Source organism: Martes martes (genome assembly GCF_963455335.1).
Source record: "Martes martes genome assembly, chromosome: 10".
NCBI classification, from domain to species: domain Eukaryota; kingdom Metazoa; phylum Chordata; class Mammalia; order Carnivora; family Mustelidae; genus Martes; species Martes martes.
In genome coordinates this window covers 1,557,200-1,578,711 of record NC_137898.1, presented here as the reverse complement: position 1 = coordinate 1,578,711, position 21,512 = coordinate 1,557,200, and the positions used below count along the sequence as shown (strand labels likewise).

The 21,512-nt window shown below is 66.9% G+C and overlaps 1 long non-coding RNA gene across 1 annotated transcript; it reads left to right on the top strand.

Annotated features, from left to right (window-relative positions):
• The first annotated feature begins 4,780 nt into the window (after nucleotides 1-4,780).
• Nucleotides 4,781-6,907, top strand: LOC308350173. Its single transcript, XR_013967502.1, has 5 exons — nucleotides 4,781-5,626; nucleotides 5,711-5,835; nucleotides 5,913-6,029; nucleotides 6,106-6,234; nucleotides 6,318-6,907. It is a non-coding gene; the product is annotated as an uncharacterized lncRNA (long non-coding RNA).
• Nucleotides 6,908-21,512: the final 14,605 nt, after the last annotated feature.

Genomic DNA, 21,512 nt, shown 5'->3' with positions numbered 1-21,512 from the left:
AGCCGCCGCAGGCTTGAATGTCCCACACATGACGGGAGGTCCCAGCGCCGTCTCGCAACCCCCGTTCCTCTCCACGCCACGCCTGGTCCCCCCCCCCCCGCCCGCTGTTGCACGCGCTTCTGCCCCTCCCCTTCTGACTCAGCGGCGCTCCTTCAGCTCTTACCGACGCCTTCTCCTCCCTGGGGGCAGGGGCTTCTGCCTGTTTCCAGGTAGCTCAACTGTGACACTTCTGGGGTCCAGGGTAGCCCGTGGGGTCACGGCCTTGTTTCCTACTGAGCCTACTCGGAGCCCCAGGCCCCTCGCTCAGACCTCCGGGAGGTCAGGCTGCTGGGCCGCGTTGCCGCCCCTCTACCTGGCAAGTGTCACCTTCAGAGACGACCCCCGCTGGGACGCCTGGGGCGCTGGGTCGGTGAAGCGTGAGGCGTCCGCCTTCCACTCCGGTCATGATCTCGGGGTCCTGGGATCGAGCTTCATGGCTCCCTGCTCGCTGGGGAGTCTGCTTCTCCCTCTCCCTCTGTGAGCTCTCTCTTTCAAATGAATAAAATCTTAAAAAAAAAGAAAAAAAAAAAAAAAGATGCCCCCGTGCATTCTGCTCATCCCCAGGGCACTCTATCCAACACCTTGTGCAGTGGCTTCTGTCGGGGTCCCTCGGGGTCCCTCCCCGGCCACCCCTGAGCCTTTAGATGGCCTAATTTCTACTGAGGACTCTCCTCTGGCGAGCAGGGCGGGAAGCTAGTACCCACCTCCCCTCCCAAGGTGTTCCATGGATATGCAAATGCTCCATCAGGAAGCAAATTGCTTGAGGCTTCAGCAAATACCAATAGATTACCCCCCACCCCCAACCAGGGGACAAAAGAGGTGCCCACGGGCCCAGGAGAGCGCCATTGGGACCTGCAGGGCCTCCAGCCCCTGGCACTGCGGTGGACGCATGCCCAAAGAATGCATCACAAGGCAGCAGCCTAGGTCTGCCCAACAGTCCATGTGCGGCCGGGACTGTACCACTGACTGGGCTCCTGTGTCATCTGGGCCAAAGGGAAGGTGACAGCAAACGCTTGGAGGCACAGGATCCCCTGTGCTGGGGTGGACGTGACTGGGAGCACAGGAGACCGATGTCTGGGGACCAGAATCCAGGCTCAAAGGGAAACACTTCTCTTGGGGCCTCCGGCCACACGGGGATCCTGGGGGCTGCCTGGCTGAGAGCAGGATGCTTGGGTCTTCCTCCTTGTTCTTGGGCTGACCCCCGGAGCCCGTCACATCCCCTGGTTCGTACTGCATTGGTTGTGGGTGGCAGAGGCGACCGCGAGGTGGCACTGCTAACTCGTCCATCACCTCCCAAGGAGCCTGAGGCTGGGGTCCGCCCGCACAGCATCCCGAGTCCGCGGTGGTCCACGGGGGTCATCGAGGAGACGGGCACCTGGGCAGAGCCACCCCAGGCCAACAACCCTCTGAGTCACCCAAGGCTGAAAAGAAGTTGGGGAGATGAGAGGGTATAGTCGGGGCGGCGGGGGACCCCTATGCCGGGGATACGGCAGTGTCGGCTTCGAGCAGTGACCCCACAGGCGCCCCCGGCAGCACAGGATCCTTGGGGCTTCCTTGCCGAGGGCAGGAGGATTTCAGGGTTCTCCCCTTTGCATCGGGTGCCAACGCCCAAGCCGATCACACTCCCTGATTGGTGCCGAGTTGGTTGCGGGTGTTGGAGACCGCGGTGGCCGCGAGGTGGCGGCCCCGACTCGCACATGTGGGTGTCCCGGCCGAGGCTGGGGTCCGCCCGCAATACGACCCGGGTCCGCCCAGGCCTGATTCCGCAGTGGTCCGTGAGGGTCATCGGGGAGATGGGGTGCTTGTCTGAGCCCCCCAGAGAGGAGGTCAGGGCTCACCCGCAGCCCCTCCGACACAGGTCTGCTGGAAGCCATCAGCGCTGTAGACGGGGACTCACCTCACATCTCCCAGGCACGATGACGACAGCACCTGTCCCCAAACCTGGAACCGCGCACATCAGACCCAGCACACCTACCCCCCATAGACAGCCCACAGACCCGGCTTTTTAATGGAGCCGGCATCTGCCTCCGAGGGGGCAGCCGAGCCCCGCAGACCCCAGGCCCCCAGGCACTAACATCTCCATTCAGTTCAGGCGTTCAGATGCTAATGACCCGGCGGGCGCTGCCTCCTGGTCCTGCCGCGGAAGGTCCGGCCGGTCTCCCGGGCACCTTGACACAGCCACCGATGTGGGGTGTAGGAGACACCCCAGCATCTTAGGGGATCATTAAAAAGTGGGATCCTATGTGGCGAGCATGCTCTGTGGCCAAGGGTCCAGGTCCCCACATCGAGCTGTGGGGTCGCGGCAAGGGTGTGGAGCCGCGTGTCCCACTGGAGTGCGCTGTCTGCCCTCGAGCCCACACGCGTAAGAGTGGACTCCCCGCCGCACCCTAAGATCCTGATGCCACCTTTCGAGAGAGCAGATCCTTGGGAATCTAGGGGCCCCGTGTCCTGGGGTGACAGGGAGCCCAAATGCTAGAGCGAAACCAACCGCACGAGACCTGAGGCAGCGTGGGATCCTGGGGCCCGAACGCGGCGGGGGGTTGTGGGTCTCTCCTGATGGGGGTGCCGCCCCGAAGCGGGTTGCTCTCTGGGTGGTCAGTTGGGGTTGTTGGAGACCGCGGTGGCCGCGAGGTGGCGGCACCGACTCGCACATCACAGCCCCAAGTGAGGCTGGGGTCCGCCCGCGCGGCGGCCCGGGTCCGCTCAGGCCCGATACCGCAGCCGCAGTGGTCCTCGAGGGTCATCGCGAAGACGGGGCGCTCCACGGAGCCACTCCACCCGAGTCGCCCCAGCCCGCGTGGTTGAATTTGGGGAGACTAGAGGGAATACTCGGGGGCAGTGAGGGACCCCCGTGCCGAGATACCGCGGTGTGGGCCACAGAGGAAGAACCTTCCCACAGGTCCCAGGCACAGGGTCCCCGGTGCCGCCTTGCCGAGCGCAGGAGGATTTCGGGGCCTCTTGCTGCTCCTCGGGCCCAGCCCTGGATCCCACCGCGCGTCCCCGAATGGCGCCCAGTCGGTCGTGCTGTGCCCCCCGCAGTGGCCGCGAGGTGGCAGTGCGGACCGCCCGGAGGCTGCCGAGGCTGGGGTCTGCGGACGGCACACCGTGGCGGTCCGCACCTCCCCGACTTAGGAGTCTGCCGATAGCAAAGTCTGGGTTTTTTGCACAGGAAATCTGGGGGTTCACCGTGAAAAAGCCTGGGGTGTCAGGGGTGGTGGTCTGCCCGCGGACCTCGGGGGACTCCAGCTCCCCCGTCTACATGGACTCTGCCCACGGAGCCAAAACCCTGGACTTGGTGGGCAAACCCTGGGGACCGCGCGGGTTTTTTCGAGGGGGGGACCTGGGGGGACCTGACACTCCCCAGAAGGGCCGAGGTGGTTCCCCCAGGGACGGACTGGCCAAGGGTAGGGCTTGGGTATCTGGATGCTGTCGTGTCTTTGTTCGGTTTCCGAGCTGGCGGTGCCCCAGGGGGGCGGGTGTGCGGAACGCTTGTCACCAGACCGTGCCTGTGAGCCCTGGAACCTGGCGGGTGCACCTCGTGCGGGTGACAGGAACACAGTGGTCAGGGGACCTGGAGCACCCGACCCGGCGGGACGCCTGTCCTGTGGCAGCCGCTCTCCCCCCAACACAACCACTGTCAACCGGAGGGTGTTCGAGCCGAGATCCCCACACACCCTGATCCGCGAGACCCCAGGGAACTTCCCGGGGCCCAAACTGAGCCCTCATTCCCCACCCTCACCCCCCGTGACTGCTCCCCGTGGACTCCCGGGGCCCTAGGGGGAGTGTGGAGTCTCAGTCATGGTGGGGGCAGAGGGTGCTCTGAGTCCTGCGCAAGCCCCCAAGCCAGCGTCCAGACCCCCACTGGGAGCAGAGTGCGTTGGCCTGGCCGCAGGCAGGCTGGATGGGGAGCGGTGTGCGTGGTCTGCCCTGAGGGGACCCGGCTGCTCTGACTTGAGGGGAGGGGAACGTTTGGGGACAATGCCAGGCCCTGTCTACGGGATGCCAGCGCAGGGGTGTGGAGAATGCCGTCTTTGGAGAATTCTGGGATGGGTGAGGAACGTGCGCTGGACCGGTCTGGGGCGGAGGTGGACCTTGCGGTGGCCCCCCCAACACGGTCCCCACTCTGATTGGCTGGCAGGGCAGGGGCGGGAATTCGGGGCGGAGCCACCCCAGTTAGAAAAAGCCCGGGCTAGGGCCGGAGAGCAGGGTGTGGGAGGGGGTGGTGGGTGGGGTGGGATGGGGGGGTTCGGGGGAAACTGGGGAAGTGGGGGTGCCGAGGGGTAACCAGGGAAGCGTGGGGTACCGGGGGCAACCAGGGGAAGACGGGGACAGGGTGTAGGGGAGCTGGAGTGGGCCAAGGATCACCTTGGAAATCTGGAGTCTGGCAGGAGTGGCTGAGGGTTGAGGGACCGGCTTGGGCAGGGCTGGTGGGCACCTGGCAGGAGTGTGGCGTGGGGTCCCAGGTGTCTTGGGGTCTGGGTGACATCGGCATGGCATGCGGTGGGCCCAAGCTGGGCGCGTAGAGGGAAGAGGGGGGAGCCAGACATTCATCCCGGTCAGTTTTGGTTTTAGGTCGTGGCGGCTGGTGGACGAGGGGAGCTGGCGAGGGGTTCGCCCGGGACCTGGGGCAGTTGGGCTGTAGCTGGCAGCCATGGGTAAGTGAGGACAGCGGTCTGTCGGCCAGGCGAGTCCCCTCCCCTCCCTGGGCCTTGCTTTGCTGGCCTTCTGCAAGCGGGAGGTAGCAGGGAGCAAGGACCAGTGAGGAGACGCGGCTGGCCTCCCGGCGGATCGGCGGGGCGAAGGAGGGCGGTCAGGACAGGTGACATCGTCTCAGGGGGAGCTGAGACTATGCAGGCTGGGGGGGGCCCTGCGCCCTTCCCAGGTAGAGTGAGCATTTCAGGAGAGCAGGCGGGAGATGAGGCTGGGCTGCCAGCAAGGGAGGTGACAGGTAGCCGAGGGGGTCCAGCTTACGGGGGGCCCAGGCCCGGGTTGGACAGGATGAGATGGGGACTCAGGACACAGCAGGGTCCCCAGCCGTCACTACGTCTCACCCACTGAAATTCACTTAGGAGAAGGTATAGGAGCGGCTCCAGCACGGGCCTCCCAAGGCCCATGTCGGAGCCTCGAGGGCAGGAGAGCGGGAAAGAAGGAGCGGTGCGCGGGACCCGCAGAGGGACGTCACCCGGAGGGAGCGGCGGCTGCAGGGTTGGGCTCCAAGGACATTTCTGCAGCAAGGAGGCTGCGAGGGCCTGGCCTGCAGACGACCGTTCCCACGTGGCACTGCGACCCAGGTGCTGAGCGGAGAGGTGACACTTCATGCCCTCCCCGCACAGCCCCTGGGTCTGGCATGACAGACAGACAGCATCCAGGGGAGTCAAGGGCACTGGCGAGGCCAGACTAGGTGAGAAGGTTGGGGCGGAGTGAGTGTGAGCTCTGGTGGGGGGTCGGGGCGCAGGCAGGGGTGAAGAGCCAGAAGCCGGCGGCGAGCCGGAGGAGGCACTGGCCTCCGGAGCCTGAGGCCAAGGCGGGCCTCTGCGGCAACGACGGAGCAGGGATCGGTGCCTCCCGGCTCAGACTGGAGGCCAGGGTGAGTGCCCAGCCCGCTGGCGTGCCCGACACCCCCGGCCCCGGCTCTCTGTGCCCGCTCACCCTCTTGTTCACCTGCGCACAGCCGGGTCTCCAGGACGGGTGACGGGCCCTCCAGCCGCCGAAGGCCGGCGCGAGGCTGCGCTCAGAGGGACATGACATGGTCTGGTGTGACGGTGAGGATGGACGGGACGCCGTCCGGCCTTCCTGGTAAGTGCGGGGTGAGGCCCGGGCCCTCCAGGCCAGCCGTCCCGCATAGCGTCCCTCACGAGCACGTTCTCCCGCAGACCATTCTGGGCTGGCCCGCGGGGTGTCGGAACACCTATAGGCCTCCCTCCTTGGCGTTCCCGGAGGAGTCTACACACTGCTGCTCTCTGGACCTCGAGAACCCTCACATCGACAAGGTGAGGAGGGGCCCGGCGGCCGCGGGGAGCGGGCCCGGGTGCAGGGCTCGGGCGCTGACTCTCTCCCGCCCCGCAGAAATGGTGCTACCCAGCTCACGCCTGGGCCTTGGAACCGGGACTTCTTCAAGTCCTTCTAGCTCTGACTCAAGAACATGCTGCATTCTGGAACCACTTCACGACCCGACTCAGGAATCGGCTCCGGAAGGTGAGCGCGGGCCCCTGTTCCCGAAGCTTCCCCGGCCGCCCTGCCCGGCCCCCACACGGTTGCTTGTCGCTCCTTCCCTGCAGGTGAAGCTCAAGGAGCGAGAGCAGCCTGACAGCTCCAGCGTCAGCACGAGCCCCGTGGCGACCGTCGCCCGCCGCCTGGCAGCGCCGTCTCCGTGGCCGCCCCGCCGTGGCCAGCCGACCGCCAGCCGCCGCGCCCCAACGCCCCTCACCCTCCTTCTCTTCTTCCTTTCCTCTGTCCTCTCATTTCCTTTCTTTGCTTTCCTTTGTGCCCGGGACACGCGAAGCCGCCATGACTCCGTTTCCCCGTCCCCTTCCGTACTCAATTTGCACTAAGTCGTTTGCACTGGTTTGGAGTCATGGAACAGGCCTCGAGTCCCCGAGCGAGTGTGCAAGCCGACTGCTGAGTGTGCCTGGCCTCTGCGGCCCGCCCCGCGCCCGGCATCCTCCTGCCATCCACCTCGGGGGGCTGCCTGGGTGCGGCTGCGTGTGGGAGACCCCAACCCCCCCTCGCCTGGTCTGGAAGCTCCTGGCACCGAGCAGACCTCATGCAGCTCCGCTGTAGAGCCCCTCGCCTGGGCCCCTCCCCACCAGGGCTTCACCAGAAGCCTTGGCCTCATCAATAAATACAGTTACAGCAATTTGTCTCAGGGACTCTGGAATCCGAGCTGTTTGCCTGGGGGTGGGGGGCGCCTTGGGCTAGGGGAGGTGGGCACGGGGCGGGGGGCGCACAGGGTGAGGGACATGAAAAAGGCACATGGGGATGGGGACTGGGAAGGGCGGAAGGTGGGGAGGGGCATGGGACAGAGCGGGAGTCACAGGGCAGGGAGGGGCACAGGGATGAGGTGAGGGGAGGCACACAGAGGGGGAGGGGGCACTGAGTGCACATGGGCTGAGAAGCCGTTATGGCCTATGGCCGAGGAGGATATCGATGGGGGGGGCAGGGAAGGGCATATGACGGGGAGGGGCCTGTGGGGTGGGGTGACAGAGGAAGGGAGCCATGGGGTGAGGCCCAGGGAGGGGTCTGTGGGGCCGGGGCCCCTGCAGGGAAGGGAGGGGGTGGGGGGGGCCGAGGGAGTTCTCAGCAATGGGAGAGAAGCCAGACAACACCGAGGCCCCCTCAGCTCGGTCCTGCCCCTCTAACTGGCTTAGGGATGACACCCCTGGGCCTCCCTGCACCCCGGGCCCAGACCCCTGGTCTAGGGGATTCATTTGCAGAATCACCCCAGGGGAGTGGGCTTGCCACATGCGAGGGCGCTGCTGCCCAGGCCGGGAGGGCTGGAGGCTGTTGTCTGGAGCTGGAGTGGCGGAGCTGGAGCTGCGGGCAGGACTGAAGCCCCAGAGAAGGGCAGCGGGGGAGGGGACACCGGGGAAGGACCAGGGAGGGGACGTGTCCTGCTGGGGTCCGGCCTTGGCTTGAGAGTGGAGCCCCAGGAGCTTGGGGTTGGAGTCCCTTTCCGGGACAGCAGCCCGTCTCTGGGCCCGTAGATGCTGGGAGCGTGCAGGAGCAGCTTGTGGAAATGAGGCTGGGGTCCTCGGCCCCTTCCCCAGCCAGCTGACGAAGACCAGATGGCAAAGGCCCGAGAACCCCGCCCCCATGAGGGGGCCTTGCCGGGGGCCCCCCTGACTTTGTGCCCATGGCGCCGCCCCCACAGGCTCCCCTCCAGCCTCCCCACTGTCCTCGCATGTCTGGGACCCCCGGTCCTCCCAGCAGACCAGGGCTCCCCCGCCATCCGGTGCGCCACGTCAGGCGGGTGGATGCTAGGGAGCAAGGCGGCAGGCGGGGCCTTACGTGGGCCCCCCCCGGGTCTCCCCCGCCCCTCTGCCAGCCCCCAAGGCACCCCAGGGCCGTGGGCAGCACTCAGGGACGTGCGGCTGCGGTGGTCTCCAGGCCCCCCGGCCCGTGAGATGAAGGAACCCATCCCTGAGGTGTGGAGTGCGGTCTGTAAACGGCCATTCGTATGAACAGCCCCTTCTGCCGGAGCTCTGTGCACCCAGGCCCGCTTTCGGGGTGGTGGGGGACAGTGGTGTGACCAGCGGCAGTGGCCCCAGGGTTGGGAGAAGGCAGGGGGATGCTCTGGGGAAACATGGGAATCGTGGGGGCCATCCTTTGAGCCCCCAAAGGCGGTGGGGCCAAGGCCTGGGTACTGTGGTCTTCCGTCACCTGGCGGTGAGTCACAGCCACACTTGCACCCTGACCTGGGCCCCCGGGGCTGGGAACCCAGTGCATCTGGTCTGGAATGCGGGAGGGTGAGGTCGCCCCTTTCCACACCCACCTGAGGGAGAAGGCCGGGGGGGCCCCTAGTGCCTGGGCCTGCCTCTGTCCCCTCTGGGCTGCCCATGTCCGTGCCCCTTGACCCCTCTGAATGCACAGAGGGGCCCACCCGGGGCCCGGCCCCCACCCACTTGCCCTGCTCTGGGGCCACGTGCAGGGAGGGCCCTGGGGCCGGGGAGTGTAGGGGAGGTGAGGGGTGGCCTGTCCTCTGTCCCCGTGGGCTGGACCTAAGCAGCCGGGGCAGGAGCCACAGGCCAAGGCTCTGCAAACAGGCCGCGAGCCCCTGCCTCACCCGGGGACTGGGAAAATGGGGGTGGGGGGTGGGGGGTGGGCCTCCCCCGTGCTGACAGAGCCCCTCCATGGGGCAGGGACAGCCAGGTTGGAATGTGTTTACCTTTGGCCCAACCCGATTTCCTGCTTTTCAGAGAAGGGGCTCCGGCCTCAGACAGGCTCCGGGCCCGCCACCCAGAGGCGTTTTCAGAATGCCCACGCTGAGTTGAGTGTCTCCGGCAAACAGGGGCTTGGATTTCAGTCCCCCCTCCCCACCCCCTCCCCAGCACGGGCGCCGCGGGGGTGGGGGCCGCGGCCGAGGTGTGGGGGAGGGGAGAGGAGGGGGCCTGGGGAAGCCCGGCCACGGCGTCCACCCCAACCCCCAGAGGCCCCAAGGGAAACTGGGGGAGGGGGTCTTCAACCCGGACCCTCCCCCAGCAGAGCAAACCCTCCAGCTCCGGGGCAGTAAGACTCCACCGGCGGGGGTCCCTGCAGAACCCCCCACGCCCGTGCCCACAGGCGTGTCTCTGCGTCCGCACGTCCCTCGTGGTGCCCCCGGGGCTGAGTGAGGCGTTCGAGGCACGCACGGGGGCCCTGTCCTCTGTGGGGCGCTCTGTGGGGTCTGCGGGCTTTTGTGTGGCCCAGCCCCAGGTGGGGGCCGGTGTCCCTGGAGGGGGGACATCTGAGCCCTGCTGTGTGTGTGTCCTGTGCCTTTGTGAGCTTGTGTCTCCGCACGGATTTAATGACCCAAGAGCCCACTTTCGGGCAGGGATTACGGACAGCTGGGGGGCGGAGTAGAGTCCAGACACTTGTCATACCGCTGAATGGGGGCAGAAAACATTCCAACAATACAAAGGAAATGAACTCTTGAACAGGCCTAACGTGACATTTGGGGTCTCGCTACAATATACCCTGGGAAGTCTGAAAAAAACACCACGGGGCTGGGCCCAGCAGAGTGGCTCCCTCACTCCCGCCCCAGGCTCCAGGGAAGACGAATGGCTTCCCTATTCCCAGAGCAGAGGGGCAGGGGCCCTGGCTGGAGGCCCCGCGTGGCCCTCAGCAACAAGGGGGCCACGAGGCTCAGACGCCGCCTGTGGTGGGACCTGATCCGACCGGTGTCCCTCCGCCACCCTCCCATGTTTGGGGTCTGTGTGTGCATGTACCCGAGAAGCCCCAGAGAGCCAAGGGCCCCAGCAGAGACGGTGTGATCTGCAGGAGGGGGGTGGGAAGTTCTGGAAGGAGCACGGCCAGCTTGGCCTTCCCTGAGGCTGCGGCCTCCACCCGAGGCCGCCCCCACCTCTCCACCTCTCCCTCGCCGACTCCTTCCCTCCCCTCTCCCCAGCCTGCACCTGGTGACTCGACTGGCCCTTTTCCAGGGGTGAGGGGACCCCGCGGGGGCCCCTTCCTGGAAGCCCACCTGCAGGCCGGCTTGCTGGGAAGGGGCCCCCTCCTCGGGGGCCCCCACCACCCTGAGCCACTTCCTGGAAGTGGCCACCATGGCCATTCCGCTCCTTGTCAGCACTGCGCCCGCAGAGAGCAGACAGTGAGGGCCTTGTCCTCCGGAGCCCGTGCTCCATCACTGAACACCTGGCCGGACACAGGCGGGCCGCCGGGTCCTCGGGGGGCGGCGCGGGCCTGGGGCTGGACCCATAAACAGACATGGGCGCCAAGTGCAGGGGGGCCTCCTCCCTGCCTCTGCCCAGAGCTCGCACACGCTAGCACGTGCCAAGGCCCCGAGGATGCCTGTCCGGCAGGGCTGGGAGGTGGCTGCAGGCCCAGAGCTGAGAAGGGGTCGGGGCTTTGTGCAGACCCCCCGGGTCCCACACCTTGCAGAAACCCACCTGCTGGGGTGGAAGGCTGGGCGGCCCCCAGGAGCTGGCAGCTGGTGGGGAGGGTGTGCCGGGTGGAGGCAGAGGCCTAACAAAGCATTTACCTTGAGCCTCGCGGGAAGATAAGCCCCCAGGTGTTGGGGGTGGGGGCGACCGGTGGGCAGCCGTGTTGGGAGCCTGTGGGTCTGGTCTGCAGCCCAGAGGGCCGGGAGGAGGAAGGGAAGGACTCTGTGGTCAGGGATGGGAGGGATGGCCTGGGGCAGAGGGCTGCCTGCCCTGACAAGGGGGCACGGAGCTGCCTCGCCCAGCCCAGGCCCCAGGCGAGGTATGCACTGGAGGGGGTCAGGCAGGGCTTCAGGGCAGGGCTGGGGACACAGATGCTCCCCCGGTTGCCCCCCCCCCCCCGCCCCGTCTGGACTTGGGGAATCACGATCAACCCGGACCGTGGAGGACGGAGGCCTGGCTCTGGGGCTTGGGGGGGCGGGTGAGGGAGAGGACTGTGGGGGCCACATGTGGGGTGGTGCAGAGCACAGCCTCGGCACAGGGCCTCCTCCCACCCCTGCCCTCCCCTCCCGGCCCCTGCCTTTCACGTGCGGGCAGTGGGTTGGGTGGGACGTGCAGGAGACGGGGCCCGGGGGGAGAGCGGGGCCCCTTGGGTTTGTTCAGGCGGCTTTCAGATCCCGCCCCGTGCGTGGCGGGGCCCACGGCAGCAGGAGCGGCGCACAGAGCCCCCGACGGGCTCCCCATTGGTCGGCAATGACATCAGCCCTGTGTCAACAGCGCCCTTCGGGGTTTATGGAGCAGGACGGACCTGCTCGGCCTCCGCCCCGCGCCCCACCCCCGGCCCACACACTAGCCCACTGTTCGGGGGTCTGGGGTGGCGGCCTTGCCACGGCGCCTCAGCACAGCCTGCTCCTCCGCACCCCCCAAGCCCCCCACGTCCCTAGCAGAAAGCACGGAGGACCGCGGGCCCGGCCTCCAGCTCCTGGTCCCTCCGGGGGGGACCTGGGGCACAGGCCCGTGGCTTGGCCATGGTGGGGGGGCCCCGCATGGCCTCTAGGGTGTATCTCGGACTGAGTGATGTGGAGGGGGCACCAGTGGTTCCCTTTGAACATGGGCCAGCCCCCCAAGACCTCAGAAAAGCCAGAGGGGTTCCCCTTCCTGCCTCCAAGCTCTGGCTGACAGTCATCCTGGGACCGCAGGCCACTGGTCAGGGCACGGGGGGACTGGAAGGGCCGCCATGGTGACTGCGGCCTGCCCAGCCCGATGGCCCCCCGGGAATAGGGACATTCTCACCACGTCTCCCGGGGCTCCTCCCTTGTTGGCCTGCCCCCTGCAGCCAGACCCCCACCAGTCCCCATCTCCAGGAGGGCAGAGGGGGGCCGGGACAAGGCCAGGGCAGGGTGCCACCCCATACCCTTGACCCCCAGAGAAGCACTGCGCGTGATGGGGACACAGGAGGGGCCTCTCTCCACAGATGGACTCCCATGTCCAGCAGGCCACAGAGAGCCTGGTGAGGCCAGGAGCCTGGAGGCATGGGGCTGGGGGACAGGCAGGACATCGGGGTGGACAACATGGGCTCCCACACCTGTGACAGGGCCCACTGGGGAGCCCGCTCCTCGCCACACCCCTGCTCCCAAACCACCACGTTGCCTGCGGTGGGGGGGGGGGCCTCTGGTTTTAAGTCACTGTCCCCCTAAAGTCACAGTCCCTTTCCAAGGATTCCTGGGGCCGAATGGGATGAGTTGGCTTGGACCAGCCAAGGAGGCCAGACGGGAGGGTCTGGGTCCGAGGGCAACCCCAGAGGGGCCCTGGGAGACCTTGGGTCCTGTGCGCTGGTAGGTGGGGAGAGCGGGAGGGGGCAGGGGAGGGAGGAGGGGTCCACTGCCCTTTGGCCTGTTTTTCCTTGCTAGCTTCCTGCTCACTGAGCTCTGTCACTAAGGAAGGGGGGTGACAAAGGAGGGTCCCTTTCCGTTGTCACTGCGCTGCCCTTGGCTGCCTGTGTCCTTCCCCCCTCCCACAGCTGACCCCTTGCCCAGCCCCTGGACCCCAACCCTGCCTGTCTCTTCAGCCAATCAGCAGGCCCCCAGGGGTGGTCCCACTCGCCAGAGCTGCCGCCAGAGCTCCAGTCCCCATTGCCCCCCATCTGAGGGTGAATGACCTCACCCTGGGACGTGGGGCAGAGGGCATGTGTGCCAAGAGTGGCCCCCAAGGGACACGTGGCTGTTTGCAGTTCGGGAGGCGGCAGAGATAAAGCTGCTGTTTTCCCAGTGGGCACAGAGCCAGGGGGGGCCGAGGGGCAGCCCAGGGTCAAGGTCAGGCCCGCTGCCTCAGGCTCCCCTTCCAAGCTGTTGTCCGCCCCCCATCCCCCTCAGCATGGAGTTCCGGGAGGAAGGGAGGGGGTTGGTGGCAAGCCAGGCCCCTGTACTCGGCAGCCACGCAGGGCCTGTGTGGTGGGGGGACAGGCCCAGCAGCACCCCCTCCTGAGAGTGTCCCAGAGTATGAGCCTCCCGCATGCGGGATCCCATCATGAGACAGCCTAATTAAGGCCAAATTTCATGGGTCCCGTGATTTGGGTGGGCACGGCCCCTGCCAAAGGGGCTGCCGGCAGAAGACAGTTCACGGATGTCAGTGACAGGCGGAAGGAGGGTGGCAGACATGGGAGGGAGGCTGGGACAATAGGGTTAAGGGCTTACATTATATGCATGTCACGGGCAAGTGCTTGTGGGGAGAGGGGGGGCTGTGGGGGCTGGGTGGGAAGGGAAGGACATCTGGACAGGATCCGGAGGAAACGGAACTTCAGGCGTCCCACGCCTGCCCACCCCGGGCCACTGTGGGCATGGTGGGGGCGGCCCAAGGGGCCCCCAGACTTCCTGCTCCAAGATGGGTGCTGGGCCCAGCTGAGCCGCTGGGTACCACGTTCAGGCCTGGCAGGGTCTTCCCTGGGGTTGGATAGGAACAGGCAGGCTGGAGGACCGCAGGCCGCCCAGCCCAGAGCAATCCCACCGTCAGGACGGGCCCCAGACCTCCCACGCAACTGTCCCCCGAGAATGTGCTCCAGACGCACACTCTTTCGGGCTCGGGCCCTGTGCCAGCTCCAGGCTTCTCCCGGCCCAGCCTTCTGTGCGCACCCTTGGTCCTTCTGCACCTACTGGCCTGTGGTTCCCAACTCCTGGGCCCCCCACCACCCCGAGGTGCTCTGCTTTCCGGCCTGGCGCTCCTGCTGGGCATGTAAAGAGGCACACAGACGTGTCCGCGTCTGTTCTGACTTTTCCCAAAGACCCAGGTTGGCTCCGGGAGCCTCCTCGGGACCCCGTCTGTGCTCACAGGGCGTGTGGGAGAGGTTGCCCCACAGATCCGGCCAGCCAGCCCTCTGTGGGCTCTGCCCCGCTCGTGAGAAGGCAGCCGATCCATCATGGCCAACAGCAAATGGTCCGTCACTTCCAAGGTGGCGGCGAGGTCTCCACGGGTGGCCAGGCTTCCCAGGACTCTGGGGGCAGCCGTGCGTCTCGAGAGGACTTGTGAGCTCTCCTCCCCCCCGGGGTCAAGCCACAGGGAGCGGGGGGGAGGGCCTGCTTCCCGAGAACCCTGCGCGCAGAGAAAACAGAGAGGGGGGTGAAGGCAAGGCGGGCCTCCAGGGGCTGCGCCGAACCTTCTGGACAGAGTGATTCCCCGGGAAAGGCCTTCTAGCCGAGCCTCGGCCGGGGGCCCAGCTCCTGGGAGACAGGGGCTCCCAACCCGCTGGCCAGGGTGGTGCTTGTGCCCACCTTGTCATCATTTCCCTCTGCTCCTCTGGCCCTCGCCCCTGCCGCCCACCACACACACACCGCCCCTCTGTTTTACTGTCCAAGGAAGAGAGCAGACAGCCAGACCCCGGGGAGAGGCCCTCCGGCCGGCGCGCATCCTCTGTGCCCCCGGCCGCAGTCCTTCCAGACTGGGTGTGCCCCAGCATGTGCTGCCAGGTGGCCCTGGGCGTGAGGGGGCGTGAGCGGGGGGGGGTGCTCTGGACCCCAGCTGCCAGGAGGACAGTGTGTTGGAACCTCGGGGTCCCCTTGATGCAAGGGGGACTCAGAGAGACACATGTCTAATAGAAGTGACATCCTGGTGATGCTCATGGTCCCCTCGGCCGACTGTTTGCTCAGGGGCTCTGGGGCCCTCTCCCACACGGCCCTTGCTCCTCAAGACAACCCACAAAGGGGGCTGCTCGGACACCTGCGCTCTGCAGCAGAGGGTCCTGAGGGTGGGGAGGTGAGGGGTGTCCCGGGCTACTGCAGCTGCTAAGGGACCCCCCGGGGCCACGGTCCTGGATGCCGGCTCAGACCCCACACGGTCGCTGTCCTCTGCCATCCTCTGTGTGTGCTTGTGTGTTGTGGGGGTGACTAGAGGCCCCCCGAGCCTGAACAGCCCACCCTCCACCGGGGGACCGTGTACCAGCAGGAAGACAGCGCTAGAGAGTAAGGGTTAGGCCATGGGGCAGGCACAAAGAAGCAGGAGGAACTTTCTGGAAGGTGAAACTTCCCCAGCTGAACCGTGGAGGAGGGCCGTCCTACGGGTCTAATCCCACCTCCCGCTGCCTACCCCCAGCCCTGGCGGTGTGGGCAGGACAGAGAGGGGCCTCGCGTGTGGGCTGTGGGATACGCCCCCCGCCCCGGGCAAAGTCCCAGGACACTGACCTCCGAGCTCAAACAAGGCTGGTGGGGCTGGGCCCCCCTGGGGGCCTGGGGGTCAGGGTCAGCACACAGCAAGTGGGGAAAAGGGCACCGTGCCTGCCCCTGGGGGGAGCAGGAGGCCTCTCACCAGCCTTACCGACTTTCAGTCAAGTCCCCCGTGCCCTGTCCAGCCTGAGGGTCACCTTGGTTGGGGGGCGGGGGGTCTCCTCCTGCTGCCAGCTCCTCCCAGCACAGGCCTGACTTTACAGGACAGTGGTGTGGATCCTGTGTGGGGACAGGGGTGGCTGGTCCCATCAACACACACCCAGGAAGGGCCTTTCTCTCTGGGGGTGGCCCAGCCCCCGAGGGTCTTTCAGGGACAGGATGAGCAGGGGACGCTTGTGTAAGGCTGCAGCCCTTCCTCCTCGGCCGGGTGGGACACAGGCTCTCCGACTGCTGTCCCCTGTGCAGGGGCAGGGCTGATGGTGAGCCTCGCATGGGCGGGCAGGCAGAGGCAGGCCCGGTGGTAAGAGCTTCCCCACCTCCACATGGCCCGGGGGGCTACGGAATCCCCCCTGCCTGCGGCCCCGGGGCTTGAGTCTGGCAGCAGGGGTGTGGCACAGCCCCCAAGCCGGCCGGGACCAGGGGAAGAGAAGGGGCGACCTCATCCTTGATTCTAGACGCTTCTCGGGGCTCTGTGGGAGCTCGAAGCCTCAGGTCCTGCAGCTGCCTGTGCGTGGGGGTCCATGTGCAGGTGGGAGAGCACTCTGTCCCCCTACATCCACAGCCGACAGCGGCCACGGGAGGCGCCGGCACAGGGGACCCCTGGGAAGGGTGCAGCTGGGCTGTGTTGCAAGAAGAGAAAGGGCCACGTGTTGCCTCGGCAGAGCCTGCAGGGGCTGGCAGGGCCTGAGGCTGCCCCAGCCCCTAGGATGTTCCAGAGCCTTCCAGTCCCAGGGCCCCCAGCCTGGGCCAGGGAGCGTGGGGCCCCCAGTCCCCTCACTGCAAAGCAAAGAACACGGGAGGGAGGAGAAGGGGCCTTGGTCCCCCGGAGCCCCAGGGGTATAGGAACAATACCCGGGAGAGGTCAGGCCGGGAACCCCTAGACACACCCAGACATGGGGGATGAGACCTAGCGGGGCCTGGTACAGCGCTGGGGACAGGGCCACCTGCGGGAGGAAGGTCACCTCTCCGGCCCGCGGGCCGAGCAGGCTGCCGTTCTCCCTGCGTGCGGTGGCTAGGGGGCTGCCCAGCCTCCAGAGACCCAGGCCCTGTGGCCGCAGTGTGTCCCACTCAGGGAGGTCAGAGGCCGCTCTGGCTCAAAGCCCCCTGGCCACCTGGGCCCCAGGCACTGCCTGACCACTGCTCCCTGGGGATCCAGGGCAAACAGAAAAGCGCCGGCGACAGTGTTTATTTTCAAATGACATTTTTTAAGAAAAACAGCCTCCCCCAATGCTTGACCCTGATCTGGAATGTGGAGCTGCAAACAGCTGTCCCCTCTCCCCAGACCCGCTCAGCTCCCTGGTTGTGGGTAGGGGGCCGGGGGGACCCTGGGGGACACTGGAACTATTTGGTCAGGACGCACGTCCTGGATCTGGGCTCTGTTCCTGGTTTTGCTGTGCCCCCAGCGGGACACTGACACCCCCCGCAACCAGGCCCAGCAGGGATGGCTTGTCTTGGCCAGCTGGACCGGTCACCCCAGCCTCGGATTTCTTGGACATTTGCTCCCGTGTGCCTCCCACACGGGAGCCCCGTGCTTCTACTCCCACCGCGCTCCCGTCCTGTGTCCCCCTCGGCCTGCTGCAGCCTTCTCTGACCTCCACCTTCTCTGAGCCCCCACCTCCAGGAAGCCCTCCAGGGAGCTCAGCCGGGTCTGCCCCGGGGGGCAGCTGCCCGCAGGGAGGGTCCAGGCCTTCTTGCCCACAGGCAGAGGCTGGATCTGTAGGTCCCACCGGAGAGTCCCTGGGGGAACACCCATGCTTCCCAGAGCCTGTCCCCCGCCACGGGTCTGTGGTCCTTGCTCCTGTCTGCGGGACCCCCACCCACAGCCTGGGGGCGAGTCAGCAGGCCATCTGGGTGGCAGGGAGTCAGGGGTGTGAGCTGAGGCTACCCCTGACTTGGCTACTTCCCCCGTCCGGACCCTGGGGTGTCTCTGCGCTTCCTGGAGGAGGTCCTCGCTCGCCCATTGCCAGGAAAGGTGCAGGGACGAGCGCCTGGGCCCTCTCCCTGGCCTGTTGGCCCTCGGGCTACCCGTGCACCTGGTGCCAGAGGACCTCCCTCGGAGGGGACAGGCCCAGGGTCCTTGACAGGCCCTGGAGAGGGGAGGAGGCGCCAGGGCTCTGCCCCCCAAACCCCGTGGCTTCCTGTTTGGCAGGCCACAGAGCACTAAAGGCCGCAGGTCCTGGGACATCAAAGGCCCTAGAAGCTCATTGTATTGAATTAAGTGTAAATGAAGCAGAGGCATGTGGCTTACATTCCCCACAATTACGCCTGCTCTGGGGGGGCTACCAGGCCCAGGATGGGCAGGAAGGGAGCTGGCCTGGCCCCCAGGGAACAGCGAGTAGCCCAGGCTGGGGCATAAAGTAGCCGCTCCAAGCGGACCCTGCTTTGGTCCCACCCCAAAGAGAGCAGACAGCCGGGCCCCGGTGCCCTCGGGGTCCTGGATGGGCTCTGGACCCTTGTCTGTGCCCGAGAGTGTCGGCCAGGCTGAAGGGCACCGGTACCCCAGATTCATCTACAGTGGAGCCCCAGGAGAGCCTTCCAGGCCCTTAGCCCCTACAGGGTACTCTGAGGTGGGGATGTGGGTGGGGGAGGTGAGGCAGCCACACAGACTCTGCTGCCCACCCCCACCCCTCAGCCTGGGGGTGCCAGAGCCTCTCGGAGCTGGGAGGCCGGGGGCCAGAGGGTTGCCACAGTCCACGGGCCCCTCGGCGGCAGCTCCAGGAGGGAGGGAAGCATGGTGTGGGGGAGTGGGTCTGGGGCCCCGGGTGGGGGCGGAGAGTGAGGAGCCCCGAAGTCAGTGACCCAGGGGCTTATCTTCTTGGGTCTCTGCACACAGTGTCTCATCTGCAGAGTCGGCTGAGCAAGCGCCAGGAGCCAAGGGTCGGGGAGATTCGATGGGCGGCCCCCGCACGGCCCCCTGTCTTCCCACATTGGCCAAGGCCTGTTTTCCCGGTCAAAAATCCAGCTCACCCCCCGCCCCCTTCGGGGCCCGATGTGCCAGGAGCCCAGGGGGCCCAGCACCGCGTACACACACACACCCCGGCACCCCCAGCCGGCTGAGGGCTGCTCCCCCCTCTGGGACAGCTCTCCTCGCACAGTCCCTGCATCCTGGGGACACCTCTCTCCCCTTGGATCAGAGCCCCCCTGTGTGGGCAGCGGGATTTTCTGCTATGCGTCGGCTCGGTCCTTGTGGGGACAGCTGTAATCGTGTCATCCCGTCATGCCTCGGCTGGGCCAGGCATGACTCGGTTTACCTCAGGTCACCAAAGCCCCCTGCTTGGTCCACTTGGGGGAGAGGCGCCTACCTCAGGGAGGCCCTGAGACCCCAGAGACGGGGTGGGGAGGGGGGCTGGGACTGGAAGGCAGAGCTGAGAGGCGCAGGGCAGGCAGGGGTGGGAGGGAGGGGCGGGTTGGGGGTGGGGGAGGCATCCTGAGCCCCCCTCGGCCCCTCCGAGCAGCTGCTTGGCTTATCCGGGCCCATTCCGCCTGGTGTGAATGTCCACCATAATCAATCATGGAGGGCTTAGCCCGGGGGGCCGGGGCAGACCTGTCAGCCGGCTCCGAGCCGCAGGGACAGCTGCTCTTCCAGAGGGCTCCCAGGGCCCAGACCCACCAGACAGCAGCCTCGGCCCCTCCTCCGAGGGACGCCCCCCACGGAGGGCCCACACTGCAGGGACAGAGGGATCAGGCCCTGGCGTGGAGGGCGACTCGGAAGCCGGGGGCGCTGCAGGAGGCCCCGGGCTCCAGCCTCTGCCCCTGCCCACCCCAGGGGCTCAGGACGTCCTGGACCCCCGTCTCTCTGCCGCAGCGGATGCAGGCGAGGGCGCAGGGAGGGCCGGAGGCTGGGCCGGAGGCTGGCCCGCAGCGGCCTGGGGTCGAAGGTCTTCAACTCGTTGGGGAAGGCGGGACGGGCTGACGGACGGGGACAGCTGCAGGCCCCGCTGCCCGCCGGACAGGGCGCCCCATCCATCACAGCCCCCCCCCAGGCCCCAGGGCCATCCTGCGATTCCCCTAATCCCCCTGCCGGCTTCTTCCCAACACTCAGGGCTTGCCCGCATTTTCCAAATTCCCGGGCACTGCTCCTTCCTCCTCAAATTCCTCGCCCCTCGCCCCATCCCCGCCATGGGAAAAGGCCTCCACTGTCCCAACACATGGTCTTTCTTGGGCCGCTCGGGGGAGGAGCAGCTGGCCGGCCGGCAGCTGTGAGGTTGGGGGGTGCCAAGGAGGACAGCCCAGATTAGGGGGGCGTCATGGGAAAGCTCCAAGGGAATGCTACCCAGAGCCCCTCCTGCTGGCAGCCCCGTTCCGCTCTCTCTGCAGAGAGGGGCAGATGGGGCCTCTAGCGGGGACCACTGCATCCCACTGGCCGCGGCTCTGCCAGGAATGTCCGTCTGCCTGGGCTGGGTACCTGGCTCTGAGTGCGGGTACCAGCCCGTCCAGCCCCGACACCTGTTCCCCCGGACGTAGGATGGGCCCTGCCGACCCCGGCGTACTGGCCAGCGGGCTCCACGGAGAGGGCCTAGGACGTGCCCAGGGAGGGAGGGGCTTCCCACAGGGACTTCCTCTGGGAAGGGGCCGGAGTGTGGGCCTGATGGCAGGACGGGGGTGTGGCAGCCCCGGCCGGGGTGGGGGGCCACAGGGCAGGCCCCAGCGGGAGCTGGGACCCCTGGGTTCACCTTAACGTGTCCAGGAGGCCCAGAGGACAGACTGTCCCCAAGCACAGCTGGAAGACTGACAGGAGTAGCCAGTGTGCCCACAGGGTGATGGGCCATGTGGACGGAGGGCAGGTCCCTGACGATCCCTCGGGCTCTCTCTGCCTGCTGGGGGGCCTGGAGGGACAGCAGACCATCCACCCTGGGCTCCTCTCAAACACGCCTGGGGCTTCCCAGGTCTCGGTCAGTCCAGAATGGGCCACACAGCCCTTTGGCACAGGATGGTGGCCCAGGTGCACTCAGATTGGAGGGCACAGTCAGTCGGCCTGCCCTGGGGCTTGAGCTGGCACTCCTCAGAGCTGGTGGGCCTGGCCTCACCTGGTGCCGGCCCTTCCTTCTCCGGCTTCCCCCGGGCATCCTGCAGCAAGCCGCTCTCCTCCCGTGTTTCTGTCCTCTTTTCATGATAAAAATCAGAATTCTTGCCCTTGCCGGCTGGCACGGAGCCCCAAAGTGCTGTGGCTCCAGCTGTCCATCTGAGTTGACGGACACCAGCCATGTCCTCCTTCCTGGGCACGATGGCCCTAAGCGTGCCTCCCGCCGTCGCCAAGCCCTCCCCATGCCGTGTGCTCAAGGGCCTTCTCCCCCTGCGCTTGTGAAATGGACAGTCCCCAAACTCGCCCTCGTTCCTTCTGCTGGCTGAGCACTTCCCAGGCCTGTCAGGCCCACCCGTGATTTTCCCAGAGGATGCGCTCCCCGTGTCCCTGGGAGACAGGCGGGGGTGCTCGGAGCCCCCCGGGCCACATGCCCCATGTCTCACCCCAGCAGCCACAGCCGGGGCCCGGGGCGCCACTCTGCGTGGCCCAGGGGAGGGCACCAGAGGTCACGGGTGCTGGGATGGTGAGGGATCGGGGTGCGGGGAGTGGAGACAGGTTCCTGCTGGGGCCGGGGCTGGGAGGGCAGGTGCTGAGGTCCTGAACACTGGCCTGCGGGAGGATGCCTGCCTGCCCAGGGTCTCTGCTGGGGACGCTGCCTGGTGGGCTGGAACGGATGGTGGGACTCTGACGGCACGTGCTCCTGATCTCGCCCTCCCTGGCTACCTCGCACAGTTTCTGTTTCTTTGTGGTCAAGGACACGTGACAGCATCATCGCATGGCCCCTCACCATCTGTAAGGGGCCAGTGCTGTGGCACCGAGCACATTCCCCTCACTTCCCGCCTCTCCAGGTGCCGTCATCTCCCAGAGCAGCCTGGCCTCCTTGGCCCTGACCCCGGGGGGCAGACGGATGGGGAGGCAGCTCCAGGTCACAGAGGAGCCGCCCAAGACACAGAGAGGTCAGACGTTCTCCCCGAGGTCTCACAGCAA